Below are 19,107 nucleotides of genomic sequence, written 5' to 3'. Positions count from 1 at the left end.
CGCGCATGCGCGCGGACGCCGTAGGAGTGGCGGTAGTACAGCGCAGGTGCGATGCTGACATCATCATGGCGGCAGATTTAAATAGCTGTCAGAGACAGCTATGCTTTGGAAGGTTTCCAAGCAAGGCAGCTACTTCCCGTACTTGTGGCTTTTCTACTCAAGGTAGGGGGGGGGGAGTATTATTGTCTGGTAGTGTGCATATCATTGCTCTCTCTATGATCCTACCTTTTTACATGCTTATTTGAATTGTGTTTGTTTTAGCCTTTTAAATCTCTGCTGCGATGGACGTGTCACCGCCCCCTAGTGGCCAACCCTTATGCCACAGGTAGGATGGAATTTTTTTCCCTCTGCCTGTTTGTATTTGGGTTTCTGGAGCAAGTTAACTATTTATGCTCTTTTTTCAGCCCCTCTAGGTCTGAATCTCAAGTCTTGACACACGGTGATAGTGATAAGTCTAGGTCACAACGCCATCATTCGTCTTCAAGCACTAGACATACCAGATCATCCTCCAGACATAGGAGGGAAGGCTCAAAGTCTGGTTCTGGACACCATTCTTACCGCCATTCCAGCCGTCCTGCGGAAAGGACTTGCTGGGGATGTAAAACTCAGGTCCCAGAGGGTAAATCTCTCTGCGAGTTATGTTACTCTCGGGCTATGAAGGAAAGAGGATCTGAAGATCAGCATGTGGAGGCTCTGGTCAGGAAGGTGATCCAAGAGTCCATGAATAAGTCGGTCTCCAGCCATACTTCCAATCCTCCTTCGCTCCCAGCCCCAGTTACTGAGCTGGTTGATCCTGAGGCTCCAGGTCCCTCTCATCACAATCTTTCTATTAGTGGATCCTCCGATAGCGAGGTGGAGACGGATGAACCTGGCGCAGGTTTCGAATTTTCTCAGGTTCCGTTCCTGGTTAGAGCAGTCAAAGATGCTTTAAAATGGGATGAACCAGTGGAAGCTCCCTCTAAGCAGAGGAAATACTTCAAGCATCTCAAGAAAGACCGCCCAAATTTTCCTTTTTTGGAAGAACTTGGTGAAATTATTTCTGATGAGTGGAACAAGGTTGAGAGGAAAAATTCCTTGATCTCTAAGGTAGCAAAAATGTATCCTTTCAAGAGCGATGAGGTCAAACATCTTGAGTCGGCCCCTCTTATTGATGCCTCTTTGATGAGGTTGGTGAGGCATGTTACTCTCCCTCTGGAAGATTCCGTTTCCTTTAAAGATGGTCTGGAAAGGAAGATAGATACGGACCTCAAACGCATCTACATTACTGCAGGCATGGCTTGTAAACCAGCCCTAGCCCTTGCTGCATTATCCAAGGCCATGGAATCATGGACTGATGATATAGGTACGACCCTAGGAAGCATTTCTGAAGAGCTGGTCAAGAGCTCACCAGTGCATGAACTGAAGATGGCCTCGGCGTTCCTGGGGGAGGCATCCCTGGACATAATCCATCTGGTAGCTCGCGTAATGCTCTCTTCGGTCACGGCAAAACGTGCCCTGTGGTGAAGTGGGCACAATGGAAGATGCGTCCCTTTCAGAAAGGGTTCCTCCAACAGTGGGATCCAAGGGCTCGAGATCATCTCGTCCGGATAACCCCTTCCATGCGGGAGAGTCTCCCTTGGTGGCTACAGCGTAAAAATCTTCTTCATTGTCATTGTCATTCCATAGCACCCGTTTCCTGGGTCACAGTGACCACGGATGCCAGCAGCAGAGGTTGGGGTGCTCTCTGTCTCTCGGAAGTAGCCCAAGGCAGTTGGGACTTTCCTGCCCAGAGCGTGGTATCGAACGTGCTGGAACTGCGAGCCGCCTTCCAAGCACTGCAAGCTTTTCTTCACCTGACATCAGGAGCTTCAGTTCTCCTTCGAATGGACAATACAACAGCTGTATCCTACGTCAAAAGACAGGGGGGTACTCGCAGTCTCTCTTTACTGAGGGAAGTAAGCCCGATTATGTCCTGGGCCCAGTCCAACTTGAGGGATCTGACGGCGGTTTATCTCCCAGGAGTTCAAAATGTCCAAGCAGATTTCCTTTCAAGATTCTCCCTGGACAACAACGAGTGGTCTCTCCACAGCGAGGTATTCGATTGGATCCTGTCTCTGGGGATCCTACCGGAAGTGGACCTGTTTGCCTCCCCGTGCAATTTCAAACTGGAGAAATATTACACGAGGTCTCGTTGTCTTCAGGCCTTCAGGGTGGATGCCCTGACGGACCAGTGGAGGTTCCACAAGGCTTTTGCCTTTCCCCCGACTCCAATCATTCTCCGATTTCTGGCGAGGCTCAGGTGGGAAGAGGTCAAAGTAATAGCGGTTCTTCCGTATTGGCCCAACAGGCCGTGGTTCCCACTCCTGTGGCAGCTCAGTTTCCAGGACCCAGTTCCTCTGCCCTCCAGACCGGATCTCTTGTCACAGGGAACGACTCTTCACCCATGTCCATCCCAGCTCCATCTGATGCCATGGTTTTTGAGAGGGAAAGGCTGGAAGCGTTAGGTTGTCCCGACACGGCAATCGCTACTTTACTGAGTGCTAGAAGACCAGGTACCAACAGGGTCTATCAGAGAATTTGGTCAAAATTTGCAGACTATGTGTCCACAACCAACGGTTCATGCAAAGACCCGAAGATAAGGGATGTTATTGGCTTTCTTCAGACAGGCCTGGACTTGTCCTTATCGGTGAGCTCCTTGCGGGTTCAAGTTTCCGCAATATCTGCCTTTTCAGGTGTCTCCTGGGCCAAGCACCCTCTCACAAAACAGTTCTTTAGGGGAGCAATGAGGCTCAGACCTCAGAGGAAACCAAGGTTTTCTAAGTGGGATCTTCCCTTTGTCCTGGATTACTTTTCAGAGAAAGATTTACATCATGAGGATCAAGTATCTGTTAAAGATCTTTCTTGTAAAACTGCCTTCTTAGTAGCCATTACGTCAGCCAAGAGGGTTTCGGAGATCAGTTCTCTGGGCTGCAAGGAGCCGTTTCTCACTTTCTTCCCTGATCGAGCAGTTTTGATCCCTATGTTAGGGTCAAATCCGAAGGTGTCATCCGTTTTTCATGAAAATCAGGAGATTGTGCTTCCAATTTTTCAGGCCTCTGAAGACTCTGGTGTTCATCCTTTGGACGTTGGGGACGCTTTGAAACAATATTTGAAAGCTACAGCTCCTTTCCGGAAATCTGATCATCTGTTCATCCTTTTCTACGGAAAGAATAAGGGTTTACGTGCTTCTTCCCGAACTATTGCAGCTTGGATTGTTCAGGCCATCCAAGGGGCTTATAAGGCTAAGGGCTTGGCTCCTCCAGAAGCGGTGACAGCCCATTCTACTAGGAGCGTTTCTACATCCTGGGCGGCTGCCCGTCACGTTTCTCCAGATGTGATTTGTAAAGCGGCCTCATGGTCGTCAATCAATACATTTATGACGCACTATTGTGTAGAACCAGCGTCCTTGTCTTCGGTTAATTTTGGTTTGAATGTCTTATCTGTTGACGGTGCCAATTAAACCTTTTTTTCGTTGACCAGCAATTGCCCACCCGGGTGTGTATGGCTAGTTATTTCCCATACGTAGGCTGCCATGGAGTCTGTCAGGAAAATGGAAAATTTATATCAAATACTTACCGTAATTTTCCTTTCCTGATGGACTCCATGGCAGCAGGAGTTCCCTCCCATTTGCTGGAGTAGGCTAAGTTACGGAACACAGTCTCTGGCTAGAAGCAAAGATTTATGGGAGTGGGGTCCTATGAGGTATGAGAGGCGGGGATTAACCCATACGTAGGCTGCCATGGAGTCCATCAGGAAAGGAAAATTACGGTAAGTATTTGATATAAATTTTCCATTATCTGCCTTCCAAAATACCACAATGTAACCAACTTTCTCAAACCTAAAAAACACTTTTGTGATTGAGCGTGTTGGAGTTTCTGGAATGCACATTGTACATGTTACTGCAGTGTAGTGACATTCATTTTGAACTGCACCCCAAAGCACTAAGGAAACACAGCTTTGATGCATATATGGGTTTTGGTCTGTTCCTGTGCATTGGCAGCTTTGTAAAAATAATAAGTAACAAGTTTTCTTTTTGTTGTTTTTTTCCACAGATCGTGTTATTGGTAAGTATAACATTTTACTTTTTAATATATCATTTTCAAATGCAGCTTTTCATATTTTTTTCTTAGAAAAAAAAATAATTAAAAATTTTCTTGAAAATCCTGTATCTGTTCTCCACAATACCACAATGTAACCCACCTCCTAAGCTCCATAAAATTATTTTCTAATTGGGTGTGTTGGAGTTACTGCAATGCACCTTACACAGGTTGCACCTTACACACATTACCACATTTTAGTGGCAATTATTTTGAATTGCACCCCAACCCACTAAGGCAGGGGTCAGCAACCTTTTTCCACTTAAGGGCTGGATTCAACGTATGTGAATGCATGGAGGGCCACATTCACCTGATAATAAATAAAGATAACATTACACAGCCCCCGCATCTCTGGCCCCCTTTACATTACACAGCCCCTTCACCTCCGATCCCCTTTACATTACACACCCCCACACCTCTAGAACCCTTTACATTACACAGCCCCCTCCCCATGCATATTACTCCACCCCCCCCACGCCCAGCCCCCCCTGCATATTACTCAGCCCCCCCTCCCCAGCTGTGTAAGCATGGAGGGATGGGGCACTTTAAATTATTTAATTTTGTTCTTATTTATTTATTTTATTTTATTTTTACACTGCCCCTGCAAAAAAAAATTCTGATCACTTTTATTGCTGTCAGAAGGAATGTAAACATCCCTTGTGACAGTAGTAGGCAGTGGCAGGTACTTTTTATAGAGGGATCTGGGGTCTATAAGACCCAAAATCCCTCCTTTACACATAAAAGCATTGAAAACACCAAGTTTGGCCGTTTTGAATATTAAAAAAAAAAAAATAGAAGTGATGTCATGACATTGCTTTGGGATACTACATCTGAGACCCGATCAAAGCCGATTTCAGCTTTTTTTCGGGCCTCCGGGAAGCCAGTGGAGGTGTCAGGCACTCGGGCCACCCAGCAGAACACTTCTTAGCTGCATCGCGTGTTATCCAAAGAAAGCCAACCATCGGTGTGAAGGGGTTAAAATGTTAGTGGGCTGGATGCACGTGAATTCCTCATGTACACTGAAAGGCTGGACATTTAGCGGCGACAGGCCGGGTGTGGCTCGTGGGCCTTAGGTTTCCAACCCCTGCACTATATCAACCAGCTCTGATGCCCATGGGCTGAGAAATTTTGGTGCGCTGCATTGGAAAAGTTGCTGCATGTTTATTTTGTGGTGTGTTCCTGTGCGCTGACAACCCACTGAAAATTAATGAGTAATAAATATATATATTTTTTTTATTTTCACAGGTCGCAGTGCTGGTACGTATAACATTTTACTTTTTAATATACAGTTTCAAAATGTAGCTTTTTCATAGTTTTCCAAAGAATAAATCTCTCTACAATACCACAATGTAATAACCCACTTCCTAAGTGCTAAAAATGCACTTTTGTGATTGGCTTTGTTGAAGTTACCACATCGCATGTTGCACATTGTAGTGCCAACTATTTTGAATTGCACCCTAACACACTACAGCAACACATCTCTGACATACATACAGTAGGTTGCAGCATTTTGGTGCACTACTTTGGGAAAAACACTGCGTGTTTTTTGGTCTGTTCTTGTATTTTGTCAGTCCATTTAAAATGAATGACCTGCCTTAATGCAGCACAGTTTGATGCATGGCACAAAATGCGTTAACTACAGCTACAACTACTAAGGACAAAAACAGAGAAGATTGTCCTCTGTAATTGGTCCCTAAGGAGTTTTTTTTGGAGAATAAAAAGGTTAAGTTTGTCTGCATTTATAGAATGCCATGCCACAAGCCACAGTGAAGACTTCACCAACACATAGAGCTCCAGCGCTATAAGTGGCAAAGATGCTTTGTGTTAAGTGAAAGTCCGCATCTAATCAACATCTGATTCAAAACTGTACATTTCCAGAACCATATTTGCTGTTCATTATTCATCTATTTTAGTGTATTTTTCCAATTTTATGTTTCTTTAGTTATATTTATCTTTTTCTATTTTCTGTTCTGTTGATGGAAATGCATAATATTTATATTAAGGCCTCATTCACACTATGTGTGGAGATGTCAGTTTTTCTGCACGCGTTCTGCAACGGCACAAAAAGCAATTGTTCTCTATGTGCTGTGTTCACACCACAACACTGGTATCATCAATTTTTTTCTGCGCAGGAAACTGCAATGTGTATGCAGCTTTCTGCATGCCAAAAAAACTGAGGTGACATCATCATTGTGGCGTAAACAGAGCACATAACTGACGTGCATGAAAAATGATGTCAATGTTCTTAAAAACTCACTAAAACGTGCATGAAAACTGATGTGAAACCGATGTAAAAACTCATGTCTCTGCATGGTTTTCCCATCGGCTTTCATGCATGTATGGTGTGAACCAGCCCTTAAAAATCTTATAGAAGCCTTCTGAGGCTTGGTTCACACCTAAACTGGCTGCAGATCGCACAGGAATGCTGTGTGTCCCTGTTTTCCATTTCAGGGACGAATCAGGGCCTAATCTTTGCCTGAATTCGGCCCTGAAAGGGAGCCAAAGACACACAGCATTTCTGTGCAGTGCACTCTGCAGCCGCCCCCTGGAGACATGTGAACTGGCTCCATAGAGAGCCATTTACATTCTCCTGCCATACGAATTTGCATGCAGGGAAAACCCGCATCCAATTCATAAAGGTGTGAACCCAGCCTTAATGTGATTATTAATCTCAAGCTCAGCCTGTGCTGAGATTTTTCCAATCTAGCTATGCACCACCAGACTGAGAATGGGTGTCACTGGGCAGGTTGACCTTGCAGATATACCTAACACATACAAATAGTAGCCATCATCATATGTTTTGAAGAAAACACATTGTCCACAGCATCTGCTTTTGCAGTTGTGACCTAATGTATGCAGAGCTGGACTGGGACAAAAGTGTGGCCCTGGACTTCATCCAGACTGTCCCACTTTAATTTTGCAAACATGCAATTTGCAAAAAAGTGAAGTGGGAGGGCTAACATCATGCAGTAACATTTTTACAGCCTCATTGGCTGAAATTTCAGAAACCGGCATTGCTGCACAGCCATTGGCTGCCTTTCAGCAATGCTGTGGCACTGAGGCTGAGCTAAGGTGATGGGCAGTGCAGATGACAGATTTCTCACATACTGGCCAGCAGGACAAACCCGCTGCCCCTCAGCTGGCCGGCCAACCCGGCGGCCACTGAAGCCCCCCCTTCACTGGCCATTAGCCATTCTATTTTTCTTATAGGTAGTACAGAAGTGCTCAAATTAATGGCTGCATGAGCCATGCAGCCATTACTTTGACAGGCTGTCACTGAAACCAGCCCACTGAGCCATCAGCCCACCGAGAAACTCCTGGTAGTCCCGGTGACCAGTACATGCCTGAATGTATGGGACACATGCTTCCACAGCCAAAGAGTAACCAGCCAAAGTTTTAAAATGCGGTCACCCTGACAGAGGCAAACACTCTTTATTTTCTGATTATAGAGCATTCAGAGACTGGCGTGCCAAGACCAAGAACTGAGCAACAAAACGTAGCTGTTCGCTCGCTCTCAGTCTTCAGGCTGCATTTTATTTTAATTTTTAAAAAATAGCCTTTATGTGGTTGAAAAGGAAGAATTTTTTTTTTTTTTTTACCTTACTGCATTCTATTTTACCAAAAATTTATTTTTGTTTTGGGAACTTTCCCATCAATTTTCCTGACAGGAAGTGATATTAAAGCGGAGTTCCACCCAATTTTGAGAGGTGTTAAATGAAAGATCACCTCTCCACCATTCATTTTTGGATATTTAAAAAAATTTTTTTTAGTTTCTAACTTACCTTTTTTGGAAGTACTAAGAGTTCTTCCGATCCAGCCGGGCCGCGGCCGAGGACGTGACATCCTCTTCTGTGGCAAGGCCCATTGTCTTCTGGGAAATGTATGTGTCCCAGAAGACAAGCTGGGCATTCACAAAGCGCCGTGTGACTTGCACATGCAATGGATTGGCCTCAGGGGGCCTACATTGCAGGGCTCCTTGGACCGGTAAGTGTCCTTATTAAAAGTCAGCAGCTACAGTGTTTGCAGCTGCTGACTTTAAAAAAATAAATCATTTCGGCTGGAAAACCGCTTTAGAATAGAGACCCAAACATAAGTAATAAAAGATTCATTTTTTTGAGACACACCATTTATTTGAATGAACTTCATAAGTATATAGGACGTTTCCATATTGTTTTTTATAAATTGCTGGAATGAAAATGTGAAGTTTTATGTGTTTAGACATTTAGGTAATGTGTATAACAATGCCTTATCGATCACGTATTTTCTCTTGATTTGCAGGCACAGCTGCAAGATTCAGTATGATTACAGTCCTTGGGCTACTGCTGGCTAACATCTTTATTGCTTGAAATACACACACAATGTAATCCTTTATGTTCCAATGTAAATTAACTGATGATCAAAAAGACTGTTAAGGCATCAGTAAATGCGATAATAAATCTCTGCCAATAAATAAACTCATAAATTAATCTTTGCAATAAATGTGCCTGCTAATGTGTGCTTTTTATATATATTTGAATACATTTACATTTATATAAAATTTTCTGTTGATCCTGCCAGTCACTTCCTCCTGCTTGTAAGCAGAAGGCAACAATTAAGCTTTTCTACTTTGCCCTGTCTTGCCACTATTTGTGTGCATACTCCAGGTGTCTAAGGCATGCAGTTCTCTGAAACGACCCAATCGGTAAATTGTAATTGAGAAGGAGTCACCAATATTCCCCAAACCCCTCCCCCCCCCCCCCCGCCCCGTCAGGCAGATTTAACCCCCTTCAAGACAAGGCCATTTTTTGCGCTTTAAACAAAAAAGGAGCAACAATTTTGAAACAAAAAAATAAATATAAATATATATATATATATATATATATATATACACACACACACACACACACATACAAATAGCGTATATATACTGATTGGTTTGCGCAAAAGTTATAGCATCTAGAGATTATGGGATATTTTTATTTATTTTTTTACTAGTAGTGATCAGCGACTTTTACCAGGACTGCAATATTGCAGCAGACATTCAAACACAAACTGACACTTTTTGGGGACCACTGATACTAATACAGTGATCAATGCTCACAATATACACTGTCACTGTACTAATAACACTGGCAGGGAAGAGGTTAACATCAGAGTTGATCAAAGGGTTAACTGTGTGCCTAGCCTGTGTTTTTCTACAGTGTGGGAGGTGTGAGATCACAGCGGGAGAAAGCCAATGGCAGCGTGAAGAGCTAGATCTAGTATATATTTGGGATCTGGCGCAGAGGTTTCAACCTGTAGCAGTAAAACTGCTACAGGACAGCCCTTAAGTGGTTAACCTCCTGTCCCATAGCCAAGCCCTCACCAATGCGATTGACAGTGGCTCCTGTGGCTCTTCCCCAGTCTCTGCCCCCTGCTCTGCAAACAGCAGGGACAGAGAGAAATGAGTGGCCACATGGCCATAGATAAAAGCCTTAAGCCCTGGTTCACACTGATGCAATGTGGGAAATGCAGCAATTCCTGTGTGTTTGCCACACAACATAGCAACCGCACTTTGTTCGTGTGATCTGCAGCGGTGGCAATTAAAAGTTAAAGACCCCCAAAAGCAGCTTGCAAAACTCAGATCATATGGGTACGAACACTCATGTAATCCGGTTCCAGTGCGGAAAAAAAAAAGCTGCCATGCAGAAGCGGTGCAATTTGAGCCATTAAAATTAATGCATTCAAATCGCAGCTTACAGAATCGCATGTGATGTGCCCAGAAATTAAGTGTGAACCGGGGCTTAAAGCTAATGTGATTTTGTTGGATTTCAATGATTGAAAATGGGGTGAAATCCTTAGTGATGGCACCAGGTGTGTTTTCATTTGTTTACTGGCTTTGTATTTACAAAGGGGGTTATTTACTAAAGAAAACTCCACTTTGCACTGAAACTGCCTTTCATAAATAACCCCCAAACACTTTAGGAGTTCACTCATACCAGGTGTGTTGATCAGCACCGATCTGCATTGATCAACACTTGTTCAACACAAGGACACCACAAGGCTTTCTTTCTCTATGCCCTGTTCACACCATGAAAAGTGCGTTGGTGTTCACAGCATGTATAATGCCAATCATCAGCATGTCACAACGTAACATTTTTTAACTTAAAAAAAATGTATTGCCGTTTTTTTTAAATTAAACACTACATTTTTTTTTTTTTTTTAACTTGTGCCACCAAGAGATTGTTATATATAGAAACAATGAAGTCATATGCAGCAGCTATTTATATTGTACATATACCAATAATATCATTGAATGTGAAAAAACTGCACCCAATGTATAACAAAATAATTAAACAAAAAAATGCACATATATATCAATACAGAAAAAAAATCTTGTGTTACTTAACCACTTCAACTCCAGAAGGATTTACCCCCTTCCTGACCAGAGCACTTTTTGCGATTCGGCACTGCGTCGCTTTAACTGACAATTGCGTGGTCATGCAACATGGCTCCCAAACAAAATTGGCATCCTTTTTTTTCCCCCACAAATACAGCGTTCTTTTGGTGGTATTTGATCACCCCTGCAGTTTTTATTTTTTGCGTTATAAACCAAAAAAGTGCCAATTTAGAAAAAAAAAAAACGCATTATTTTTTACTTTTTGCTATAATAAAAATCCCCCAAAAATATATAAGAAAACATTTTTTTCCTCAGTTTAGGGTGATACGTATTCTTTTACATATTATTGAAAAAAAAAAAAAACGCAGTAAGCATTTATTGATTGGTTTTGCGCAAAAGTTATAGTGTCTACAAAATAGGGGATAGTTTTATGGCATTTTTATTATATATTTTTTTTTACTATTTTTGGCGGCAATCAGCAATTTTTATTGTGACTGCAACATTATAACGGACACATCGGACAATTTTGACACATTTTTGGGGCCATTGGCATTTATACAGAGATCGCATTTATACAGCGATCGATGCTTTAAAATTGCATTGATTACTGTAAAAATGTCACTGGTAGTGAAGGTGTTAACCACTAGAGGGCTGGGAGGGGTTAAGTGTGTCCTAGGGGAGTGTTTCTAACTGATGGGCTTGTGTGAAGTGGACACTGATCTCTGCTCCCGATGACAGGGGGCAGAGATCAGTGTCCTGTCATTAGGCAGAACGGGAGATGCTGTTTACATTGGCATCTCCCTGTTCTTGAGCTCCGTGACACGATCGTGGGTATCCCCGTGGCTATCGAATCCATGGGTCCCGCGGGCACGGTCACAGAGCTCACAGCAGGCGCATATGTGCAAGGCAGAAATTTCAAAGTAACGTATGGATACGTTACTTTGCCCAGCCGTGCCATTCTGCCGACGTATATATGCCAACAGTGGTCGGCAAGTGGTTAAATGCCATCAACAAACAAGTATCAAATCATAATAAATGTTTGAAAAGTGACTTGTGCTCATATATGAATAACAATTGTGCAAATTATGATAAAAGTACTGTATATCAAACATGAAATAGTGTCTCGTGCGTATCAAAAAAAATAAAAAAGAGGGAAAAGACAAGTTATATGAGAATATTAATAACAGAAATACGTGAGTTAGTACAGCAACATAAAAAGACAGCAGATCCAGAAACACAAAATGCCCTAATGTTAAAAAGAGGTGAATTGAAAGAGTTAATGGATCAGGAAACAAGATAAGTCTTCAATAGAGCGACCAAGGACAGATACCAATGGAGAAATAAACCAGGGAAACACCTAGCCAGAATACCAAAAAAAAGGAAATATAAAAAATAATAAAGGGGAGATGGTATATTCGACAATGAAAATTGCCAAAGTATTCCAAAGCTACTATAGCTCCCTGTACTCATTAAGGCAGAAAGGATCACAGCATGTGGAATTAAACAGAATGGAAAAAATACTCAAGGAGGCGAATCTTCCTAAAGTATCAGCGGAAAAATGGCAAGTTTCAGAGGAATCAATGATCCAAGAAGAAATTAAATTAGCATTAAATAACACAGCAACAGGGAAGAATCCAAGACCCGATGGGTTTATGATCTGTTATAAAAAATTCCAAGAACAACTAGTACCAAGAGGATGTTCATATATGAATGGGTTGGGAGAACGAAACAAGATGACCAAGGAATCACTGCAGGCTTATATTACAGTAATACTAAAAGAGGGAAAAGACGCTACCTTGTGCTCGAGTTATAGACCAATAGCATTGTTAAATGTAGATACAAAGCTATATGCAAAGGAATTGGCCACCAGATTAAAAGAGCTGATGCCTGATTGCATCCATGCAGATCATAACAGGTTTATCCTGGGGAGGGAAGGTAAGGATAACGGGATAAGAAGCTCCTAATGCAAAAATTGGGAATTGAACAGTCCCCAGCGCTACTCCTGTCAAGAGATACTGAAAAAGCATTTGACAGAGTAGACTAAGATTTATGATAAGTACAATAGAAACAATGGTACTGAGCCCAAAGATTGTCCAATAGATTAAAACACTATATAACCATCCAAGAGCTTCAGTAAATGTCAACGGGAGTCTGTCTCCATCGTTTGAAATGTACAAAAGAACAAGACAATGGTGTCCGCTCTCATCCCTCCTGTTTGTGTTGTCACTGGAGTCATTATTGGCAACTATACGAAATAATACAGATATAGAAGAGGTGAAGATCAGAGATGAAGAGCATAAAGTAGCGGCATACGCCGACAATGTTCTACATATCCAACCCTAGAAAAACACTGCCGAATTTGATAACAGATGTTTCACAGGCTATGTTTCACAGGCTGAATGAAAGAAATGTAATCGATTCCCTAATGCCGCATACACACGACCGGACTTTCCAGCAGAATAGTTCAGACGGAATTATTCCATCGGATATTCCGATCGTGCGTGGGATAATACAATAGTTTTTCTTGAAAAAATTCAGATTGGCCTAGAAATAGAACATGTTTCAAATCTGTCCGACTGACTCAATTCCTATCAGGAAAACTGTTCCTCTGTATGCTGGTTCGATGGACAAAATACGGCGCAAAGGCAGCTATTGGCTACTGGCTATTGAGCTTCCTTTTTTAGTCCCGTCTGAGGTCATCACGTTCAAAACAAATGGACTTTTGAACAGACTTTAGTGCGTTCGTGTGTGGGCAAGTCCGTCAGTTTGGAAGTCTGTCGTAACTCCGTCGAAAGTCCGTAAGGAAGACCGTCACACCTTTTCTGCCGTAAAGACCGGTCGTATGTACATCATTCATGCAAGACAGTGTGGATGGAGGGGGATAATTTTCCAACTGGCTCAGTCAATTTTTACATCAAATTTGACAAGCCAGGTGATGCCTACGGGGAGTTTTCAGCTAAATTCAAGCCTTGTACCAACTTTATTCAAATAGGATGTAAAAGAATAGAATTAAATGCAATGGGTACATGTGTTGTCATTAAAAACATTTGCTGCAATAAAAATTATAAGCATGTCACTATAATAAAAAAAAAAGTCTATAACTGGAGGTATAGCTAAACTGAAATTAAGTCAAACATAATTTGTCTGAAAGAAAACTGCTGCAGCCTCCTAAACTCTTCAATCGCTGATCACTGCATAGACCTTCCCTACAACACAAAGTCACTCTACCTGTCTACGATTTCCCACCTGACTCTTCATACCCTCTGGTAACTGCATAGACTTCACTCTTCTCTTATACACTGGACTACATTGCCTAGCTGAATTCTAATTCTGCCTTAAGTCTAAGAATTTGAATCTGCTGTCTATACTTGCTTGTTTGTTTATTTTTGAAAGTGTCACTTATTTTGTATTATGCAGCCTTGGACAAGATGAAAGTTTTAACCTTATCCTGTTGCCCCCTCTTGCATTGCACTCTGTCCAGGCCAGTTGTAAATCCCACCCACTCACAAGCCTGGTTTTATCATCTCCTAATTGAAAAATTGTGAATCCCCCCCCCCCCACATCATCTCTGTATTAATGTAGTTGATTTCTTGGGACGGCTGGTGAGGGTTTGGGCTGGTCACTCCTTGCACAAAGTGTCACTCCGGTGACAAGTGTTTGACATTGTACACAGGCACTTTGACTAAGTCAAAAGAAGAGGCGCCTCTGGGTATAGAGATAACATACACTTTAATTATAAAAACATATTTAATACAGGCAACTCACATTTTGGATGTGATCTATAAGCATTCAGTCACTTTAAAAGCTGAGCATGGATGTGGTCATCTGATAGTCCGTCAAGCTGAGGCGCTATAGCTGCTAGTGGCCAGGAAGTGGCACAGACGACGGCCGTGGAGCACAGTTCAAAGCAGAGCAAAGTCTGCAGCGCCGGCGGAGAGAGATGACATCATGAGGTGGGTGCGACCGGTTTTGTGACCGTACAGGCTGAGGTTGTTTGACAGCCGCGCTCCTTCATCAAGCAAGTGGGACAACAAAAAAGACTGCTATATATAGGCCATGCACAGGAGGAGGGGGAGGAGGCACTTAAAATGCAGGTGCGCATTTTTGCGCATTTACTTGTGTATTGTACTTTGACTAAGGCACTGCTACAAAAAGTACAGACATTAGTGTTCCACACCTATTTTACACAAAGTTCCTCTTGATCCTCTAACTTTCCTCAGCCTTCCTTCTATTTCCATTTCCCCACCCTCCGACATGCTCACACTAATCTTTGCTATAATGTCCTCTCTCCTCAAACTCTCATGTCTTTACCCCCCTCTCCAGCCCCCAACCTGTACATATCTCCCTCTCTTCTGCCCACTCAATATTACTGCACTCATCACTTCCTGCTCATTCTAAGCCCACGCAGTATCACCACTACCACTACACTGCCCTCCTATAAATCCCACTCCCGCCTTACCACCCTCATCCTCCTACTACTCCTAATGTCTGGGGACATTGCACAAAACCCCGGCCCTCCCACTCCCAAAATTGGCTGTCTACCTCCTCCAACAGTAGTCATAACTCTCAATCGCCATACACATTAACGGATTTACCAAAACCATATAGTGCAAGGGCCTGCCTGATTGTATACCAATTGAAACTCCAAGGTTTGACCTCATATTATATGGTTTTGGTAAATCTGAAGGAAAAAAAAGAAAATCAGCAGAAAATCTGATAGTGTGTATGGGGCTTCACCTTCTCATCCTAATTCCCCTGATTCCACAAGTCAGCCTCCCTCTTTTATGTTCCCTCTGGAATGCCTGCTCGGTCTTCAACAAACTAGCTTCTGTCATTGACCTTTTCCTCTCCAAATCCCTTAATCTATTTGCTATTACCGAAACCTGGCTCTAGGAATTCAACACTACCTCTCCAGCTGCCCTGTCCCACAGTGGCCTTCTCTGGACTCACTCCACCAGACCCAGTGGACGAAAAGGAGGCATTTTGGACTTCTCTCCCTACAGTGCACCTTCCAGGTTCTTTCCACACCTCCCTCTCTTTCCCCCTGCTCTTTTGAAGTGTGCTGCATTCTTTTCTCTCCAGCTTGTCTGAGGGTCGCAGTAATTTATCGGCCTCCTAGACCAATGTCACGCTTTCTGGATGACTTCTCTGCGTGGCTACCCTACTTTCTCTCATCTGAAGTACCTGCCATCATCCTAGGTGACTTTACAATCAATGTTAATACTGCGACCACTTCTCAACTGCTTAAAGTAACCTCCTATTTTAACCTAACACACAACACCACTCACGCCAATGGCAATACTCTCAACCTCGTATTCTCCCATCGCTGCACTCCCTGCAACCACTCTAACACCCCCTTTCCTCTCTCTCTCTCATCACAACCTCATCCGTTTCACACTCTCCTTGTCTCCTACCTGCCATGCTGCCAACCACTGCGTGCAGAAACCTTCACAACCTCAACCCTTCCTTTCTTCATTCTGCTACTGATGGCGTTTATGACAAAATCGCACCCCTGTCTTGCCCAGACCTAACCACTTACATCTACAACAACACGCTGTCATTCTCCCTAGACTTACTCGCTCCTCTTTCTACACGCAGAACCAGGCTCTTTCTGTCACAACCCTGGCAAACAGACGACACCAGAAGTCTCAAGAGATGCAGCCATGCTCTTGAGCGAGCATGGCATAAATCTAAGTCCCTGCAAGACTTTGCCCTCTACAAATCTGCCCTTCTCAAATACAACTCCTGCCTCCACACTGCTAAACAAACTACAACACTCTCATCAAAACCCTCTCATCCAAACCTCGTCAACTCTTTTCTACCCTTAATTCCTTACTTCACCTCCCACTGCCCCCACCCACCAACTTGCTTACCGCTCACCAGATTGCCAACCATTTCAAAAGAGCCTGTAATATTTCCTCCTGCCGAGTCCCCCTCCCATGATTTTACCATTAAGATCAACAGCACAACCATTGGTCTCTCCACATATGCCAGGGTGCTGGGTGTAATCCTTGACTCTGACCTCTTCTTCAGCCCCCACATCCAATCACTGGCTAAATTCTGCCACCTTAACCTCCGCAACATCTCCAGAATTCGACCCTTCCTGACTAATGACACCAAAAAGCAACTTATCCACTCCTTGATTATTTCCCGCCTTGACTACTGCAACTCTATCCTAAATGGTCTATCCTTACACAGGCTATCCCTCCTTGAATCTATTATGAATGCTGCTGCTAGACTAATACACCTCCTCTCTGCCAATCCCTTCACTGGCTTCCCCTACCCACTGTATGAAATTCAAAATGCTAACCACAACATATAAGGCCATCCACAACATCGCCCCCCAGCTACATCATCAACCTCATCTGTAGATATTGCTCAAATTGTCTCCTCCGCTCCTCCCATGACCTCTTGCTCTCTAGCTCCCTTATTACCACCTCTTATGCTCACCTTCAGGACTTCTCCAGAGCCTCTTCTATCCTCTGGAATTCCCTGCCCTGGTATATCCGACCAGCCCCTAACCTGTCCACCTTTAGGAGATCCCTGAAAACTCACTTATTCAGGAAAGCCTATCCCACACCAACCTAACAACTGTCCCCGAGCCACCCCCACATCAAATCATTCCCTGCATCTATTACCTTTTTTACTACCACCCCTTCCCTTTAGAATGTAAGCTCTACGAGCAGGGCCCTCCTGTCCCTTCTGTATTGAACTGTACTGTAATTGTGCTGTCCCCCCCCTCTACATTGTAAAGCGCTGCATAAACTGTTGGCGCTATATAAATTGTGACTAATAATTATATATAATAATAATCACCTGAGCTGTTGTGACAGCAAGCCATCTGTTTCCAATGAGTGCTGAATAGAAATGGGCCAAATGACCCCCTGTTCTGTTTGCGACAGAACTTTTCAACATCACAAAAGTTTGGAACCAAATGACGAACCCCATTGAAGTCTAGACCTGGAAAAATCAAAAGTGACTATTTTGAAGGCTTATATGTAAGTAATTGGGCATACAATGGTTACTGCCCTTGGAGGCATGTATCAATGGAAAAAAAAAGTTTTGTAAAAAACATTTTAAATGAGCAGTGATTTACTGATGCTTAAAGTGAAAACCATCAAAATGAGAAATAAAAATAAAAATTTAAAATTTCTTTAAATATAGTGCCTGGGGGTCTGCTTGTAATGTGGCACATCTGTACCGTGTATAGAGCCTACTGCAGCAATAATGACATTTATAAAGCCCAAAAAAATTAATTTTCCTTTCAAGCTTTCTTTATTTTATAAACAACGGCTTGGAGGGCCATTCTGTATGATGAGGCCACAATTTAGTGCCCACACACCGAGGTACTCTTGATGAAAGCAAGAATTGGCCTTGCTGTCAAAAATGGAAATTATATTCACTGTCAAACAGGTGCAGATAAATTGGTCTTTGGGTATCCGTGGTGCCTTCACACCGTAACTAGGGATGGTCCTGATGTTCGAATCGAACATAAGTTCGACTCAAACATTGGGTGTTCGTTTGTCCACAAACAAATCAAACATATGGGCATTCGCAGCAAATTCGACCGCTGCAAAGCGCCCCATAATGCACTGCAAGATCGCAGTGCACTGACAGCTGCTGATTGGCCAAAGCATGCACCTGACCTGCATGCTTTGACCAATCACAGTGTGATCTGCTGGGAGAGCCATGATTGGCCAAAGGCAGGGTGCCTTTGGCCAATCATGGCTAAGGGGGCTAAGTCCATGCCTTAGTATATATTAGGCTGCCATATGTAGTGTGATAACATGGAGGGATTAAGAGAACTTGAGCTAGATTAGGCAGGTTAGTTAGTGCAGGCAGTTTAATATATATATATTGTGATATTTCGGGGGTTCTTTAGCTTCTGTGTAGAGCACAGTGAGCAGAGTCTACGCCAGTCATGCCATTTAAAGTGGGGTGCCCCCTAAAAAAAAAAAAATTTAAAAGTCAGCAGCTACAAATACTGCAGCTGCTGACTTTTAATAATTGGACACTTACCTGTCCCAGGGTCCAGTGATGCGGGGGAACAAAGCCCCCCTTGTTCCCCGCTCCGCTCACGGCACCGGCATTCTTCCTGTGGGCACCCGCACCCACTGCGCATGCGTGAGCGCCGCCGCGAGCTGTGATACGCCGCACCCAGATGACTGTGCAGCGCCCAGGGGAAGTGATGTAGGAAGCAGACTACGAGGGACCCCCTAGCAACAGGCATTTAGAGGTGAGTAAAAAAAAGTTTCCAATTATTTATTTATTTTTTATGAATTTAAGCTATATTTTTTTTGGTGGCAACACCACTTTAAGGGCTTGTTGGCCCACTTTTATTAAATGAAAAAGAAAACAAGTCCAATAACAAGATGGTTGCCCACACAGGGGTTTCAGCTTTCCACAGCAACAATGTAATAAACGGAAAAATACCAAGCCACCTGGCTCTCTTCAGCAGTACTGCCGTTTAGGCTTTACACTTCAGCCCCCTCGTTCATATAACATATAATACAACTACTGTACCTCTTTTCAGCTTCCATGCTGCTCAGCCCACAGCTTTGGGCCCTCTGACTATACCATGCAGGCAGGCAGGCATTCATGCATGCATGCATGCTTGCTTGCTTGCCTGGACTC

Source organism: Lithobates pipiens, unplaced genomic scaffold (genome assembly GCF_037356315.1).
Source record: "Lithobates pipiens isolate NorthernLeopardFrog02 unplaced genomic scaffold, aLitPip1_a1.2 Scaffold_16, whole genome shotgun sequence".
Classification (NCBI taxonomy): domain Eukaryota; kingdom Metazoa; phylum Chordata; class Amphibia; order Anura; family Ranidae; genus Lithobates; species Lithobates pipiens.
Note: the sequence above shows the minus strand (reverse complement) of the source record.